Below are 16541 nucleotides of genomic sequence, written 5' to 3' on the forward strand. Positions count from 1 at the left end.
ATAGTGCAAAAATATGCAAAGCTCTGTTTTTTTCTTTCAATCACTACATAGCCTAATGCCACACAAGCAGCGCTGTTACAAACATATTCTGTAGGTCAATGCTAAGGTTAACAAAGTTTCCTTCCTTGGACCAGAAGGAGATACTGATAAACCACTGGAAGAGATCCCAAAACAACACCCAAAGACCCACTCAGTGTGTGAACCAGTTGAGTGGAGTGGACTAACTGGGGGGTGGAAATGGGCCCGGAGTTTGCTCAGCAGAATTTCCCAGACCCACCTCTTCCTCTCAACACATTGACACGCTGCCACCACCACCACTAGGAACACCTCACTGGGTAGGCCAGCTATGCTATAAACTTTATAAAACACATTATTATATTTCTTATAAAGCACATATTTTAACTGAACTCTCTGACATCCTCAGCCTTTCCATTCACAAAAATAGAAGGAAGAAAAGTTCCCATTTCCTGCTGTCTCATGTCCCCGGCCTATACAATACTTTTTTTCTGCAGACCCTTCAAAAGTCTGACCAAATCCTCGTTTCACTTGCATTATAAAGTACTGAGGATGCCATCTCTCCCCAATCCCAGGTCCTAAAGTCTAAGACAGTAGCGCAAACTAATGCTGCCAGATTCAGGAAAAAAAATTTCGATTCGATTCAGCCTATTGAATTGGTTTTTTCAATTCATTTTTCCTGCCCAGTTGGGTGATTTTTTTCAAAAACTCCTGGTTGGTTTTATAGCTTTTTCACCCCTTTGGCTTCTCCTAACCACACTGGCACTGTGGTGTAAATAAAATAAAGAAACAAAAAGGACTTTTCCTCTCTCTGTTAAATCCTAGCTCACGTTTGCAGTCCAACACCAGCTCTGGCAGGATACACATTTCAAATCTGACATATTATAATCAGTAAACAGAAAATAAAATAATTTTTCTACCTTTTGTTGTCTGGTTATATTTCAAAATCTTGTTGGTTCCAAGGCTCTGGTTTTCTTCTGATAACTTGCTTGCCAGGATCTCCTTCTTTCTTCTTTCTGCATGCTAACCATCCATCTGCCAACTCTGTCCTCCCTTTCCATTTTCCTTCCCTCCCAGGAAGTCTGGTATCTTTCCTTTTTTTCATCTCCCTCCACAGATCCACCTTTTCTTAACTTACTCTTTCATCCGGCATCTCTCCCTCCTTCCCCACCACCCCAGAGTCCATCCATCTCTCCCTTTCTGTTCCCAATTTACCCTCCTATCCAGTATCTCTATCCCTCCTCCACACCATCCCTTGTGTCCAATTTCTCTCCCTTTCTGTTCCTTCCCTCCCTAAATCCCATGGTCCATCATCTCTCTCCCTCTCTTCTATTTTCAGACCCATTATTTCTTCCTCCCCTCCCCCAAAGTTTGGCATATGCACGTCTCTTTGAACACCCCCTTCCCTCCGTGTACTTCTAAATCAGGGTCCCCCCCAAAGGCCTGTCCCCCCCTTAAAGGTCTGCCTGTCCCCCCTTGAAGGCCTGCCCCCCCCTTGAAGGCCTGTCCCACCACCTTGTAGGCCTGTCCCCCCCTTGAAGGCCTGTCCCCCCTTGAAGGTCTGCACCCCCCCGAAGGCCTGCACCCCCCCTGAAGGCCTGCACCCCCCCCGAAGGCCTGCACCCCCCCAAAGGCCTGCACCCCCCCAAAGGCCTGCACCCCCCCTGAAGGCCTGTCCCCCCCTTGAAGGCCTGTCCCACCCCCTTGTAGGCCTGTCCCACCCCCTTGTAGACCTGTTCCCCCCTTGAAGGCCTGCCTGCCCCCCCCTTGAAGGCCTGTCCCTCCCCCTTGAATGTCTGCACCCCCCCAAAGGCCTGTCCCCCCCTGAAGGCCTGCCTCCCCCCTTGAAGGCCTGCCTGTCCCCCCCTTGAAGGCCTGCCCCCCCCTTGAAGGCCTGCCTGCCTGCCTGTCACCCCCCCTCCCCCTTGAAAGCCTGCCTGCCTGCCCGCCCCACCCCGAAGGACCGCTTGCCCCCTGGCCTCCCCGCACCACCTATGAAGCAGCACTACCTATGCTCCCGACCTTGCCGTTCAATCCCCCCCCACTACCCCCGAAGGACCGCTCGCCCCACTGACCTTCCTGCACCACCTATGAAGCAGCAGCAGCAGGATCGCGACGTCAGCGATCCCTGCGCTGCTTAGGCACTGCTTCCTGCGCTGCGGTCCCGCCCCTCCTCTGACGTTAGAGGAGGAGCGGGACCACGGCGCAGGAAGCAGCGCCCAAGCAGCTCAGGGATCGCTGACGTCATGATCCTGCTGCGGGCTGCTTCACAGGTGGTGCAGGAAGGTCAGTGGGGCGAGCGGTCCTTCGGGGGTGGGGGGGACTGAATGGCAAGGCCTGGAGCACCCCCTCAGGGCTGGCACACGGGGCAGACCGCCCCTCCCGCCCCCCCCCCGGTACGCCACTGAATATACCCCCTTCCTTTTTACTAAACCGCAATAGCGTTTTTTAGTGCAGGGAGCTGCGCTGAATGCCCCATGCTGCTCTCAACGCACATAGGCTCCCTGCGCTAAAAACTGCTATTGCGGTTTAGTAAAAGGGGCCCATAGTGCAAAATATAGACAGCATATATAAATTCTCAAAACAGACACATTTTGATCACTAAATTGAAAATAAAATCATTTTTCCTACCTTTGTTTGGTAATTTCATCAGTCTCTGGTTGCACTTTATTCTTCTGACTGTGCATCCAATATTTTTTCCCTTCTTTCAGCCTACTGTATGCTTCCTCTCCTCCAGACTTCATTCCCTCCCCCAACTTTTTCTTTGTTTCATCCTGTCTCCTTCTTTCTTTCTCTCTCCATGCCCCCTTTCTTTCTATATGTCTGTCTTTCTCTCTCTCTCTCTCCATGCCCCATTTCTTTCTTTCACCCTGCCCCCTTCTTTCTTTCTCTCTCCATGCCCCCCTTTCTTTCTTTATGTCTGTCTTTCTCTCTCTTTCCCCATGCCCCATTTTTTTCTTTCTTTCACCCTGCCCCCTTTCTTTCTTTCTGGATCCCTGTCCCCCCCTTGCTTTCTTTCTGGCTTCCTGGCTCCCCCCCCCCTTTCTTTCTTTCTCCCTTCCCTCCCCCATGCCACCGCCGCTACTACCACCATGCTGCCACCACCGTCTGGGAAAGGCTGCACTGGCCATCGGAAACAGGCCGGCGCCAAATTCGCCCTCCTTCTTTTCCCGCGGGCCAACCAACTCTGGCTGCCCAACATGCTGGGCCGCCCTCCTCCCTCCCTCCCCACAGTGACTGTGCACAGAGAGAGCCGAGAGAGGGAGGGAAGAGCCGCACGAGAGCAGCACCATTAGCAGCAGCAGCCGCCCTGCCCCGCCGTCTCCTCCTTCTACCCTGCCCCATGCTCGAGCGGATCTCGCAGTCCTAACATGGCCACTACCACAATGTGCACCCGCTTCACCGACGACTACCAGCTCTACGAGGAGCTCAGCAAGTACGGGCCACGGGAAGCAGCGCCGCCGCCGCAAAGCTCCGTGCCCCGGGCACAATCCCCGACCTCTGGAGGACGATCCGGGCCAGCCAGGCAGCGATTGGCTGGCCCAGAACATCCTTTCCAATGTCAGAATTGACGTCGGATGGCTAGAGTTGCTCGGCTCGGGGAAGAGAAGCAGCAGGGAGGGAGTATTCGACGCCGGCTTTCTGTTGACAGCAATGGCAGCCTTCCCCCGGCAGCAGCCTATTGCCCGGTAAATGGCCAGCTGAACACCCCCTCTGGCCTTGCACCTGGGGCGGACCGTCCCCCCCGCCCCTCCTTGGTACGCCAGAGTTGAGTAGTCTGGTTGTATTAAGACTAAAATTTGAACCAGAAAGGCAAAATGGTGGCAGTAGTTGTAAGGTTTGATTAGTCTTAGTTGTTTTAGGCTGTAAAAGGTTTTTCTTCTAGAGGTTGAAAATTTGGGGTTTATAGGAGAAGGTGGAATCTAGTAAGATTCCGAGGTCGCCAGCAGGCATATCTAATTTTAGTGTTGTGCCTGATAATACAGATAGATTTGTGTGGCATTATGAAACCATAATAGTTTGGTTTTAGTTGCGTTTAACTTTAATTGGTTGGAGAGTGCCCAGGATTGGATTTTGTCAATGCCATTGGAGACTTTTGTGGAAGCATCATTCATGCCAATGTTGAGTGCTATTAAAAGAAAGATATTATCTGCATAGGAAAATAGATAAGACATTCTCCCTCTGAGGAGTAAAGGTTTCCTAGTGAACTCATAAATAGGTTAAAAAGTATAGGAGATAAAGGTGATTCCTGTGGGACCCCAAAGAATGCTTTCCAGGTTTGTGAGAAGGCGCCATTCTTTCAGACACAGTATTCTCTATTTGTCAGGAATTCTTTGAACCAGTTGAGAACAGATTCAGTCAGACCTAGTTCACTGAGTATGGTCATAAGAATGTAAGAATAGCCTTACTGGGTCAGACCAAAGGTTCATCCAGCCCAGTATCCCATTTTCACAGTGGCCAATCCAGATCACAAGTACCTGGCTAAAACCTAAATAATAATAATAGTAGCAACATTCTTTTCCTGCCCTTTCAGGAGCAGCAGTAGTGCTGGGCCCTCTTGATGATTTGCTACCAACTCTTCCTCTGCATATCACATTTACGTAATTATTGATCAAATCCTGCTGCTATTCCTTGTGATCCTGGGCAAGGCACATATCTCTCCATAAGTTTTCTGGAGACAAGGAAATACCTAGTGAAAAGATACGAGCTAAATATAAATTTATGTACCTCAACCAAAAGGGAAAGGGATTGGAACTTGTATACTGTCTTTTTGTAGTTATACAACCACATTCAAAATGGTTTACATACAGGTACTTCAAACATATTCCATATCTGTCCTGATGGGCTCACATTCTATCTATTGCTTCTGGGGCAGTAGAGGATTAAGTGACTTGCCTAGGGTCACAAGGAACAGCATGGGGTTTGAACCTACAATGCCAGGGTGCTGAGGCTATAGCACTAACCACTGTGCCACACTCTCCTCATAGGCCTATCTTTCCCACTTTTGAGGTAACGTCCACGACCTTTGTCCATCAAATCCCTCCAAATCCTTAAGGAGTCAGTGGTCCTCTTGGAAACCAATAGAAGATATCCATTTCCAACACCAAGATCAGTAAGATGAAATTAATGGGGTCCAGTTCAGATAACAAACATAAGTGAGAAAAAGATATTGAAGTTCCAGCTTAAATAAGGTCAGATTAAAATCATAAGCAAAATATCTGATTTCACTTTTTATAGCATGCACTGGATCAGTCAGAAATGTTCAACCTCATATAAAAGACATGGAGGGTAGAATATTTAAATGAGGCAGTGGAATTTTTTTTAAACTTAGGCAAGTATTTTGGGCTTGTTATTCATACTTTGCACCAACATCTTGTCTTCAGCATGTTTCATGTGCTTCTTTCAGTCAATTCCATATGTTGATGAGTTTCTTATGCATATTTTAATCAGATAAATAATGTACTGAGCAACCTAATGCTGTAGCTAGTGGGCCTCATATCAATGGGGTTGAAGGATGCCCCAGAGGCTTATGCACAAGCAGTTTCAGTAGGGTCTGTGGCCAAAATTGCATAACTCTTCCCCCAAATCTTCTCCCAGCGCACAAGGACTGGCTAAAGGTTCCTAAGGTAAGCTTTAATGATAAAAGATAAAGGGCCCCTTTTACAAAGCCACTGTAGTGAGTCCTGGCACGGCAAAATGTGACGAAGCCCATAGGAATTAAATGGACTGTGCCGCATTTGCCACAGAGGAATCACTACTGCAGCTTTGTAAAAGGGGCCTAACATTAGATAGACACAGGAAAGTTGCAAAAAAGATATAACAGGGATACTCTACTTACATTATAAATAAAATACAAAAAAGGATAGAAAAACAGTTAGGCAAATAGTCCATAAGAACAAAGTGAAATACAGTAGTTACAAAAAGTATCAACGAGTTTCAAAGAATTTGTGTCCTGCTGTCCATGGGGCAATGATGGGTTAAGTGACTTACCCAGGGTCATAAGGAGCTGCATTGGGAATTGAACCTGATTCCCTGGGTTTTCAATCCACTCTGCAAAATATTAGTTTACGCCTTCATTCCCCTATGCACTGGAAGAGCACTTTGCTATCTGCAACGCAGGGAAGGAGCCCAGCCAGGGCCGGATTTTCCTATAGGCTAACTAGGCTAACTAAGCTTCAGCCTAGGGCCTCAAGATCCGTGTCACATTTTTTTTATAAAGGTTAGTACCAATAACAACATGTTTCATTTAACATATTGATATATATCACAGTAATGATGTATTTTATTATCTCTCATGTAATTTACAAACTTAAAAATGGGAGGTGAAAGGGCCTCATAAGTGGAATAGCCCAGGGTCTCTTTTCATCTAAATCCAGCCCTGAGCCCAATATCGGTGTTAGTGTAGCTATGTCTTCTGCTCCTGCTTTTCGCTACCAGGCACAGATGCACTAAAGTCAGCGATTGTCTAACGATCATCGCTGAACCAGTTTTGACGATGGACAAAATGGCTCACTGTATGGTTTTCTGCACGATTGCTCATTCTCTGATCCAGCCATGCAAATAAGGCCATTAATATTGAAATGCCCTGTAAAAGAGCAGAACGATTGATGCTTTAACATGACTTCCCAATGCACAAAATAAAAGTGATCACTTGTAGCAATATGAAACAAGCAACTGGTCAAGACTAGACATTTACCTGTCTTACCGATAGTTTAGCCCTGAAATGAATATATTATAAAATACCATACCTTTTTAAAAAACGGGCACAGATGCTGTGCGTGTGTTACACATGCACAATATCTGCACCAATAAAAAAAAAAAGTGAGCTGAGCCACTAGCCCCCCCTGATTAACAAGACGCCGCACCCCCTCTGACAACAATCAGCGGGTCCCCCAACCCCCTCCCCCGATGATGGCGGCCACCTCTATGACAGCGATGCACCCAGAGACACAGGAGGACTGCCCCATTTCCGTCCTGCCTCAGCAACCTGGTTGTGCATTCGGGCCACCTGTACTCTCCCCCGACCTTTCCCCCGTATCTTCCCCCCAGCACTCTCCCCATGCTCTCCTCAACACCCCTCCCACCCTACATGAAGAGCTCCCCTCCCAGCATCCCACCAACAAGAGCCCATAAGATAGCCTAGTAGTCTGGTGGGCTAGGGGGGATCAGCTCAGAACCCCCCCCCCCATGCTCAAGCAACCCCCTAGCCCCTATCCTGTACCTCATTGTAGAAGCTGGCAAGAGGGATGCCCACTCCCTCTTGCTAGCAGGCCGCCTCTTCGAAATGGCAGACCTTCTACTTCCCAGTGCATCCTGGCGTGTGTCAGGTTATGATACCATGAAACCTTGGCATTGAAAGAAGGACCTAAATTGACCTAGGGGCAAGAGACAGCTTTAAAGTAATTACAGCTTTATTTTTGCAGATAATCTGGGTTCAATTTAAGATATTTTTCAAGAGTTTTGGTTAACATCACATTTTGACGAAAGTTTTTTATGCTGATGATGTGGGTGGTGGTGGTTGAGCTTGTATGCTTGCCATTTAACCTGAGGGCTTTATTCTTTCATCTTACAGTGACTTCTTGGCATGATAGTGGAGAGTTTGGTATTTAAATTTAATGTTTTGGTTTTTTTCCTCCAACCCTCCAAATTCCCTCTTTATATAGAATTTAATTAAAAATTACTGCATAAGCTCCCACGCTACCTATTTTGTATACGGTAAGAGCCCATGTGCTAACCCCAACCCTAATCAATTAGTATGCAGCAATGCCTTACACACTGAATAATTAGAGCATGTCATGCCCACTCTTCACCCCCTAATATGCCCCTCCCAGAAAACAAAAAATATATTTTTTAGCACACATTGCAAATTGGCAATTTTAACACAGGATGTCAATGGTAGGCATGTTTTTAGGCTTGGGACACCAGAGAAGTCAATTCCTCTATATTGCCTTAGCAAAATAGTACAACAAGTGATGACCAGAGCCCAAGGAATGCTAGGATATGCTCGGGAGAGGCATAAATAGGGAAGTGAGTATACCATTGCATATATTTTAATAAGAACTTACCTGAATATTATGACAGGTTCTGGAGTCTATATTTCTGGAAGGAAGCAGAAACAATGGAAACAGTCCAGAGAAGGGCTGCCAAAATTTACATAGTCTGTATTAAAACCCTATGAGACTGAGATTAAGGATCTAAAGTACCCTAGAGGGGAGAACTACTAAGATGATATGATAGACACACTGAGATGTCTGAAAGCAGTTTTTAATTTACTAGGGGAAAAAAAGTATTAGGTTTGGAAAGTTGAAAGTTCCACCTTCCAATTTTCACTGCAATTAGGAAAGGAAACTAATTTTCTGCAGTTTCATTTTTGTGACCCTGGCATGATCTGAAAGAAAATCACAACTTCATGTGAGGCATTAATGCAGAAATAGAAAACCTTTTGCATAACTGAAAATAATCTAGAACACTAGATTCATCGAGATAAGGCTCTGAAAGGTCTAGACTCAAGAGCAACATCAAGAAATAGTTTTTTTTTGTTGTTGTTTGTTTTTGGGGGGGGGTGGGGTGTCCATGGAAAGGGTAACACCTTTCCTTGTATTTGTTCCTTGAAAGAAAACAACAGTGGATTTCTCAGTTTATGTGTTAACTTCAAAACTTGGTTTGAGGTATAAAGTCTTTACTCTGATAATGTGCAGATGACTAGAAACAGAATGTAAAAAAAAACTCTTGTATAAATATTATATATGACAATGCAATTTAAAATGAAAACAGCAAATAATAAAAATTAACTAATTATTATTTTTTAAAAAAATTACTTGACAGGTTGTTAATCATGTGTTCTGGTTTCTTTATAGAAGTGTATGGACCAGTGTAGTTGTCTAAGAACAGAACACATGCATGCCAGCATGATAGGAATTTATACAAATTGTACAGAAAGCATAACATATGGCCAAATGATTTACAGAACTTATTTTCTTTTCTCAGGGAGTGACTTATATTATTTCTTCTCATATACTCATAGTTTGTTGTGATTATTCTAAATCAGATCACAAGTGAAACATGATTCTGCAGATGACTTGACCCACCATTGCGCCACGGGGGAAACCACATATAGAAGCCTGTCTTTCGGCCAGGGCGAAACCAACACATTCAACACTGTGCTTCCTGATTTGCCTCTATGATTGTAAAAAATGTTTTGCCTTTGCGTTCTTGACTGTATGACATTAAGTCCATCTCTGACCTTCCTCAGCATTTCACATTGAGGCTGAGCACTCTTTCGGATCAAGGACAACCTCTTCTGGGTCTAGAGTCTGCCAGTTGAGGAATGTTAGCCTGTACTTTTTCTTACTTCCACTATGTTGGGCTGCTCCAGAGTGCCTAACGATGGGCTTCCACTCACTGAAACAACTTCTGAGCCTCCAATCGTAAGAGAGTACTTCTAGTGCCCCCCTGTCTGTTTCATGTAAGCTACTGCGGTGGCATTGTTGGAGAACACTCGGACTGCCTTTCCTTCAGGTACTGTTTCAATGCCCTCAGCACTAGGCATAAATTTCAGAGTTCCAGGCGATTTATTAGACCACTTCCTCTGTAGGAGAGTCCATTGATCCTATTCTGTGATGGCTTCGCAGTGGGCTCCCTAGCTGAACAGGCTGGCATTGGTTGTTAGGGTCACCATTGAGGAGATTCCAAGAGGTAAACCCTTTCAATAAGGCATCTCTTTAGAGTGTACCACTGCAAGCCTCTTCCTTGCATTTCCGGTCCAGAGAAGCTGCCGCGTAAGGAATGCCTCTGCAGGGACTACCTGGAGAGCAGAGCATCCTGGAGAGAGTACATGTGTACCCTTTTCCAGGATGTTCTACTCTCCAGGTAGTCCCTGCAGGGTGGCTGCCATTGAGCCCATCACATGAAGGTAATGCCAGGCTGAGAGATTCAGCATTGCTTAGAGATCCAAAATCTACTTCCTGAGCTTCTGTTTGTGTGGTGTGGGATGAAAGACATTGTCCTTTTGGCATGTCGAAGCAGATCCCCAGATACTCCAGGCATTGGTTTGGCTCCAGATGACTCTTCTTGAAATTGACAATCCAGCCCAGATCCTGTAAGAGATTCAGAACTTGTTGCAATGCCTGCTCGCACTCCAGCCTTGATGGTGCTCTGTTCAGCCAATCATCCAGGTATGGATACATCTGTATTCTCATCCTGCAGAGGTGAGCTACGACCACTACCCTCACCTTGGTGAAGGTGCCTGAGGCCGTTGCCAGACCAAAGGGTAAGGATGCAAACTGAAAATGTCATTAAAGGACATGAAATCTCAAGTATTTCGTGTGGTCCAGGAAAATGGGAATAAGAAGGTACACCTCCATCATATCTACAGAGGCTAGGAATGACTGACTGAACCATCTCCATGTAGAAGCGTGGTATTCTCAGCGCTACATTTACACACTTTAGGATTGGTCTTCAATCTTTGGTGCCTTCCTTGGGCACTATGAAATATATGGAGTATCTGTTAGAGCCCAATTCTTCTTTGAAAACTAGTTCTATAGCTTGAATGTTCAATTGCTTTTGCACCGTTGCTCAAACCCTGGCCTCTTTTTCTGAATGGCCAGCTGGAGAGTCGATAAACAGATCTGAAGAAGGGCGATAAAACTCAATCTTGTGACCCTCTCGAATAAGATCTAGAACCCAGTAATCTGGAGAAATTCACTCCCATTCCCATTCCCAACAGTCTCCTGCCAATGTATGGGAGCACGGCAACCGACCTGGCATCATTGTGATTTCTTAGAGGTTGTGCTAATGCGAGACCTACTTCATCGTGACAGAGAGGGCAAGTTAGGAGGAGGGGTAGCACTATATACCAAGGAAAACATCAAAACTACCAGAATCACAGATGTTAGATACACTGGAGAATCCCTCTGGGTGAACCTGGCCAGAGGAAATGAAAAATGCCTATACCTTGGTGTGGTATACAGACCTCCAAGACAGCAGGAAGACAAAGACATGGAATTAATCGAAGACATAGAGAACATCACTCTGCGTGGGGACACAGTACTGTTAGGGGACTTCAACATGCCCGATGCAGATTGGAACACACTCTCTGTGACTACATGTGGCAGCAGAAGAATATTAACCTCAATAAAAGGTGCACGACTCAAACAAATGGTATTGGAGCCCACTAGAGACCAGGCAATACTGGACCTGGTACTCCCAACGGTGACAGCGTCTCGGAGGTTTCAGTAGGAGATACGCTGGCCTCTAGCGACCACAACATGGTATGGCTTAACCTCAAGAAAGGTTTCTCTAGATCAAACACAGCGACGAGGGTCCTCAACTTCAGAGGCACAGACTTCGACCGCATGGGAGATTTTGTCCATCAGGATCTGCATAACCAAGCAAAAAACTGACAATGTGGAGGCTATGTGGTCAACTCTGAAATCCACCCTACACGAAGCAACTAACCGCTACATAAAAACAGTAAGTAAGTGCCAGAGAAACAAAAGACCCTAGTGGTTCAGTACTGAATTTCGAACCTTGTTTAAGAGAAAAAAGAAGCATTTATCGCCTACAAACATTTAGGGAAGCGGGAGGCGAAAGAAAGCTATCTGGACAGATCTAAAGCTGTCAAAAAGGCAGTCAGAGAGGCCAAGCTCCGAATAGAAGAGAATCTAGCGCGGAACATTAAGAAAGGGGATAAATCCTTCTTTAGGTATATTAATGACAGGAAAAGAAACAAAGATGGGATAGAACGCCTTAGGCAATCAGACGGAAACTATGCAGAATTGGATTCTACTAAGGCAGAACTACTAAACAAATACTTCTGCTCAGTCTTCACCTGTGAGGCGCCGGGAGCCGGTCCACAGTTAGGGACAAGAGACAGCCAGAAAGACCCGTTTCAAGACTTCGAGTTTACGCCCAGCAGCGTCTACTGCGAACTTTCAAGACTCAAGGTAAACAAAGCCATGGGACCAGACAACCTACACCCCAGGGTGCTCAGAGAGTTGAGCGAAGTCCTCGCGACACCTTTAGCCATGCTCTTCAATCTTTCCCTCCGCATGGGAAGAGTCCCCTTGGACTGGAAAACAGCTAACGTTATTCCACTCCACAAAAAGGGCTGCAGGACAGAGGCGGCAAATTACAGACCAGTGAGCCTCACATCTATAGTGAGCAAACTCATGGAAACACTAATCAAGCAGAAACTTGACACAATCCTGGACGAAGAAAACCTACGTGATCCCCACCAACACGGATTTACCAAGGGCAGGTCCTGCCAATCTAATATGATTAGCTTCTTTGATTGGGTAACTAGACAACTGGATGCTGGGGAGTCCCTGGATATAGTATATTTGGACTTCAGCAAGGCTTTTGATAGCATCCCACTCCGCAGGTTATGAACAAGCTGAACTCACAGGATTAGGGGACACACTAACTGCATGGGTTAGGGGAATTGGCTGAGTGTGGTAGATTTCAGAGGGGTGGTGGTAAATCGGTACCCACTCCAGAACGTCAAATGTTACCAGTGGAGTGCCACAGGGCTCGGTCTTGGGCCCGATTCTATTCAACTTATCCATAAGAGATATGACCCAAGGGCTTAGAGGAAAAGTATCATTGTCGCACGACGACACCAACCTATCCAACATAGTAGGTAAAAGCACATTGCCTGACAGTATGTCGCAGGACCTACTACTACTGAACAGTGGTCATTCGACTTGGCAGCTAAACTTCAATGCTAAAAAAGTGTAATGGTAATGCACATGGGTAAGAGAAATCCGTGCAGAACTTACACACTAGATGGTGAGATCTAGACTAGGACCACAGCAGAACGTGATTTAGGGGTGTTCATTAGTGATGACATGAAGGCTGCCGATCAAGTAGAGAAGGCTTCCTCAAAGGCAAGGCAAATGATGGGTTGTATCCGTAGAGGTTTTGTTAGCAGGAGACCTGAAGTCATAATGCCATTGTACAGATCCATGGTGAGACCTCATTTGGAGTATTGTGTTCAATTCTGGAGACCACACTACCGAAAGATGTGCTGAGAATTGAGGTCGGTCCAGCGAATGGCCACCAGGATGGTCTTGGGGCTCAAGGATTTCACGTATGAGGATACGGCTAAATAAATTGCAGCTGTACTCACTTGAGGAACGAAGAGAGAGGGAGACATGATTAGGAGACATTTAAGTATATCACGGGCCGTATCGAGGCAGAAGATGATGTCTTCTGTCTTATAGGACCCTCGAACACCAGAGGGCATCCGCTGAAATATCAGAGGAGGGAAATTTCCATGGTGGATTCCAGAAAGTACTTCTTCACCGAAAGAGTGGTCGAATCATTGGAACGAACTCCCACTTCAGGTGATTGAGGCCAACAGAGTGTCAGACTTTAAAAGAAAATGGGATATTCACGTGGGATCTCTAAGGGAGTAAAGTCAGGGGGGTGGGTCATTAGAGTGGGCACACTTGATGGGCTATGGCCCTTTTCTGCTGTCATTTTCTATGTTTCTATGAGACCCTGAGATTGCTATCTGGACCCCTGATAAGATCTCTGAAGAAGAGGAACCTGCATAGAATTGGTAGGAACATTGTGAGGAATGATAATTGCTTCTAGCTCCCCCAGCAGGTTAGCGAGGTCTGCTATTGGGCAGAGATTTGGGGCATCGATCTGCTACACTGGCCCTAAGGTCATATGGCCCTTACCAAATAGTATCTGCCCTTTGAAGGGCAGTCTGTTTAAGGTGGCTTTGGAGGCTGAATCACCTACCCATTGTCTGATCCATAGCATGTGGCGGGCAAAAACGTCATATGCCAACACTTCACTCATGACTCTAATGATGCTATATAGAAAAATTGCACCACAAACAGCCCGTGGGGGCTCCAATGAAAGTTAAAAAAAACTCAGGGAAAGAGGTTTTGAAGGTGGGGGACCCTTTCCCTGGCCCCAGAAACCTTTAAATTCAACTTTTTCAAACCCCTGATTTTCCCCAAAGAGAACAATGGGCTGTACTCACTGTGATGCTGCTGCTGGTGCCTGCCTTTGTCAGCTTTGCTTCGGCCTGACTGAAGTGGAGAGAACCTTCTGCCTCAAATTCTTATGAAACAGTCAAGACCTGGAAATCTTCGGACTAACAGTTGGACTGGAACCAACTGAAGGCTCAACCTCCACAAATCCTCATGGTGCAATGGGAGGAGAATAAAATGCAGCTGGCTTCCTGAAACCCAAAGGAATCTACACAAGGGCTCCACAGCCCCTAATAAATCAGAAGGCAAGCAGGCTCCCAGGGGAATGGACTCTGAGCCTCAAAGGAACTCAAAGCAGGCTGGCTCATCAGATATACTTTGGGGTTGCCCTGCGAATCTGTATTCTCTTCCAGGCAGAGTAGTCCCAAATATGGGGTCTGGTGGCACCAAAGCCTTCTGAAAATGGAGTAAAAAGACCCGAAAATAATAAAAACCAAACAGAGAAGATCAGAACACTTCTTCTTGGTTTACTTGCAGAAGGAAAAACTGAAGAAGGAGCTATACTCCATTGGTGAAGGATGAGGAGCTGAAAGATGTGATTGACATCATTCTGTAAGTGCTTCATGAGCATGGATTGATCACCTAACGTAAGGACTCCTGTATATATTAACAGAAACAAGATTATCCAGATAAGAACCTAATCTTTCATTCAAAAACCTACACAGTACAGAAACATGCTTGATAGATCAAGGCGCGGTAGGGGTTTAACGCGGGTAATACCATGCGTTAAACCACCTGCCATGCTAGCCACTAACGCCTGCATTGAACAGGCATTAGTTTTTTAGCCAGCTGCAGGGGTTAGTGCATGATGAAATGTCCGATGCGCTAACCCTGCTAGCGCGGCTTGATAAAAGGAGCCCTTAATATCTAGAGTAAGATTAGTACTGTATGGGAGGACAATTTGATGTCTCAGCGGTAAATCAATCTATGTTACTACAAGTACAATTATTACAATTTGATGTCTCAGCGGTAAATCAATCTATGTTACTAAACAGACTATCTGAATTAAGAATTATAGGACTAGTACTGAAATGGTTTCAAGGCTTGCTAACGAAAAGATACTAAAGTATAAAATAATAGTTCCTTCTCTGACTACTGGACTCTACCATGCAGTGTACCACAAGGTTTTCCTATCTCACCACTATTATAAAACCACACTAAATTTGATCAGTCTCAAATCTGGGGGATGGTTCTTTTTGTGTTCAGATGATGATTTTCTATTGTATATACTCAATTATAAACCTAGATTTTGGGGCACAAAAATTGGGTTCTGGTTTTATATTTGAGTCTTCCCCCTCTTAGATCCATTGCAGGCCTACCTCTCAGATCCCAGGGCCTACCTGCTGATCTAGTGATGAGCCAGGGCAAGAGTGATCCTCCTATACTCCTGCCCCATGCAGTCTCACCACTCAAAATGGCTGATGTGTGTTCCCACAGTGGTTGTTGTTTACCACATTTTCATGAAAAGATTCATCCAAAGCAATTATAATACATTGAATAGTAATCAGGTGCTTTTTAGTATTTTCCCTATATGTTCCTGCAAGCTCATAATTTAACTGTGGTACCTGGGGCAATGGAGGGATTTAGTGACTTGCCCAGAGTCACAAGGAGTAGGCTGGGAATGAACTCACAACCTCAGGGTGCTAAGGCAGCAGCTCTAACCACCAGGCAACTCACTCCCATAGTAACCTTCCAGGACATGCGAGTTTGGCTTAAATTAGAATCAATCTTTTTTTCCTCTTTTTTTTTTTTTTTTTTGGGGGGGGGGGGAAAAAGGTTACATTGGTTTACAAGGGTAGTTTGAAAAATTTGGTTAAAAAACAAGTTAAATAAATATTTTTTTTAAACCAGTTAAATTTCTCAACAGTTTTTTTAAATTCTATTTTGTAAAATGCTTAGAAGTTAATGGTATTGAGGTATAGAAATATATTTTTATGTTATGTGATGTTGCAACCTATACACTTCAGTCCAGTGTTTAGTTTTTCCATCCTGTCGGTAAAATAGGTTTTGTCAAATGAACTTGGTTTTTTTACCGAACTTTATCAACTGCCATTGTACAGTATATTCAGATGGGTTTATATTTCAGTACATACAGTAATTTCAGCGAACCTGAACCATGCAAGCATAGACACCATGCTATCGAAAGTGCTAACTAAACATTGAAAAAACCAATCTATTGTGGTTTGTGTGACACACACACACACTCCTAATTCTATCTTCCATTGAACTGCCAAACAGCACTAACTTCAACATCGAGAAAAACTCAAACATTCTGGGAGTCATTCTAGACAGCTCACTAAGTTTAGAAGACCATGTTAAACATAGTCTGGAAATCTTTCCTTACACTACAGAAATTAAGAAGGGTTAGATCCTACTTTTACCAACAACACAACAGGATACTAGTACAGTCAACTATATTGGCTCTACTGGACTACAGCAATTCTCTGACTTCAGGTATGACTATTTCTGAGTTGATACATAATACTGCAGCAAAACATATATTTTATAAATCAAGAT

The 16541-nt window shown here is 45.1% G+C and overlaps 1 protein-coding gene across 34 annotated transcripts in view; it reads left to right on the top strand.

Annotated features, from left to right (window-relative positions):
• The window catches only part of ANK2 (ankyrin 2), a 958369-nt gene that overhangs the window by 587754 nt on the left and 354074 nt on the right, over positions 1 to 16541 (top strand). The gene's annotated exons all lie outside the window — the stretch shown is intronic.

The sequence above is a fragment of the Geotrypetes seraphini genome, chromosome 1 (genome assembly GCF_902459505.1).
Source record: "Geotrypetes seraphini chromosome 1, aGeoSer1.1, whole genome shotgun sequence".
Taxonomy (NCBI): domain Eukaryota; kingdom Metazoa; phylum Chordata; class Amphibia; order Gymnophiona; family Dermophiidae; genus Geotrypetes; species Geotrypetes seraphini.